Genomic DNA, 2818 nt, shown 5'->3' with positions numbered 1-2818 from the left:
GGTGCAGTTCACGATACATTACACATTTAGGAACCCTTTTACTGAAGTCATTTGTTAATTAATATCAATAAGCTTCCAATTCTCTGTCATTATTATCTTGAGCAAAATATAGATTGTGGTGGTTATACTTACATGTTTTTGCTCTTCAACATTCTCGATTTTTGAATATTAAAATATATGAATAGATCTTAGTCTTAAATCTACAAAATGCCCATATCCAGTTCCAATAATGAATTTCTCAGAGTCTCTGTCAATAAACAGAAATAAAAAAAGAAGATAAGATGATTCCTTTTTATTGAAATAATGATACATTTTTTGACTAGCTTTCGAAGGCAGAACCTTCTTCTTCAGGTCAGAAATCAGCTAAAGATGACAAACATATAACTGAAACATAAAAGCATTCCAATGACAGTCTCATGAGGAAAGACAGGGATGGAAGGATGATCAGAATCTGATAAAACTGTATGATTTTATGGTTTTTATAATGTGATATGAAACCCAGGTCTTTGTTAAGATTTCTTTTGTTGGTGTTGAAATATTTCATCATCTCAACTTCAAAAGTCTTAGGGTTCTTTCTTGGATTGTTTTAAAACGTGCCTTAGTATTCTGACCATACAGTAAAAAAAAAAAAAGTTAAAAAAAAGGCAGGCTGAATTGTAAACACCATTAAACAGCCAGCTGTGTAGAGAGCTCAATCAAATTAGAAAGATAAGTACATAAGCACATAAGTATTGCCATACTGGGAAAGACCAAAGGTCCATCAAGCCCAGCATCCTGTTTCCAACAGTGGCCAATCCAGATCACAAATACCTGGCAAGATCCCAAAAAGTACAAAACATTTTATACTGCTTATCCCAGAAATAGTGGATTTTCCCCAAGTCCATTTCATAACGGTCTATGGACTTTTCCTTTAGGAAGCCGTCCAAACCTTTTTAAAACTCAGCTATGCTAACGCCTTTACCACATTCTCTGGCAATGAATTCCAGAGTTTAATTACACGTTGAGTGAAGAAAAATTTTCTCCGATTCATTTTAAATAAGCTGCCTATCCAAGGAACCAACTCCTTCCATCAGGAAAAAGCCTACAGTGCACCAACCCCTGAATTCTATATATGGTGTCCTACTTTGCATATCAAAATTTAGGTGCGCACCCAAGATGTGTGTGCAAGTTAATTAACAAGTCTTTAATTAGCAATAATTGGGTGCTAACAATCAATTATAGCCAGTGTGTTTTTTCCTAGCAAAAAAGGTTCCGGTACTCGATTGCCATGACGGAACAATGTAAGCCACATTGAGCCTGCAAATAGGTGGGAAAATGCGGGATAAAAATGCAACAATAAATAAATGATAGGCCACCCTTCAGGAGTGGGGTGATCACTGAGGGACCCACCCCGTAATAGCCAGGCCCCATGCCAGGGGCGTAGCCAGACACCCAATTTTGGGTGGGCCTGGGCCCAAGATGGGTGGGCAGTAGAACTCTGCCTTTTGGTCTCTGCCTCTCTCAACTGCATGCCATATGGTCTCTCAAATATCCCCCCTCCCCCCGCAAACCTTTTAAATAGCAGATTTTCACCGGCAGTGAGCAGCAACTAATACACACTGCTCATGTTGGCCCCACAGCCTTCCTTCCCTCTGATGCAACTTGCTGTTTCCACATGGGTGGGAATACATCAGAGGGAAGGCTGTGGGGCCGGTGTGACTAGTATGTATCAGTCACTTTTTGCTGCAGGTGAAGATCTGCTATTTACAAGGTATGCTGGAGGGACAGTTGTCGGGAGTTTTCGGCTGGTGGAGCTTGGGGATCCCTGCCAGCCACATCATAAGTGTGCTGCTACTGGGTGGGCCTGAGCCCAAAGCCCACGTGAGCCCACCCTTGTCTACGCCACTGCCCAATGCAACCAGTCACAGAATCTATGAGAAGACAGAATTGGTGTGTAGAGCCTGAGATCCATCATTAACTTGGGGTCCATGGGTCAATTTTAGCAGACAATGGAAAAGGTGCCGGTACTCAGTACCCCCTCAAAAAAAAGCCCTGATTATAACAGTTAATTGGGATCAATCAGGATTTGCACGTGCATGTTCACTATTCTATAAGGAAGGGCACCTAAATCACACCGCACATATCTGAAAAGGAGGTCTGGCCAGGGCATGTCAGGGCTTCCAAAAAGTTATGCACGCAATTACAGATGTGCCCAATGTTAAGCAAGGTCGGCGCTTAAACAGGATTCTAAAGGGTGTGCGACTTTTATGGAATAGCGCCAGTCTTATCCTGTGCCCATTTTTGCGCGGCATTTGCAGAATCTAGTACCAGATGGAATAAGAGCTGTGACCGCAGGCACAGCTGGTCAGATTGCGAGCACCAAGCGCTCACTCTGTGTTTCTGTGGCATAAATATCCACAGAGCAGGGAGAGAGGGGAAAGTGCTGGCCGTCAGCCCGCATAACACACATCAGACTATCGTAACCTTTCGATCCCCATTCAGGAGCCGTTCTTGTTATGCCCGTGTCTGCCTCTATGGGCCGAAGCATGAACCGACTCCTCGTGCCCCGGAGGTGTGTGTGGGGGCAGGAAGGAAGGTAGGTGGATGTGTGTGTGTATGTAGGAACAAGGACAGGTACCGCCTACGGACGTGTGGTAAACAGCAGCCCAGGATCACATGCGCTCGGGTCACTGCCAGGACGTGCCAGCTGGCACAATGTGAAACACACCACCAGCCCCCTTATAAGGCACTTCCGAGTTTAGCATGATGAAACAAATCGGGGTGGGGGTCGGGGGCTGGTTTACCAAGCTTCAGTGCTCTTCCCCCCTCCCGGAAGGGG

This window comes from Microcaecilia unicolor, chromosome 13, assembly GCF_901765095.1.
Source record: "Microcaecilia unicolor chromosome 13, aMicUni1.1, whole genome shotgun sequence".
Taxonomy (NCBI): Eukaryota; Metazoa; Chordata; class Amphibia; order Gymnophiona; family Siphonopidae; genus Microcaecilia; species Microcaecilia unicolor.
The sequence above is the reverse complement of the archived record's forward strand: the minus strand, read 5'-3'. Positions refer to the sequence as shown.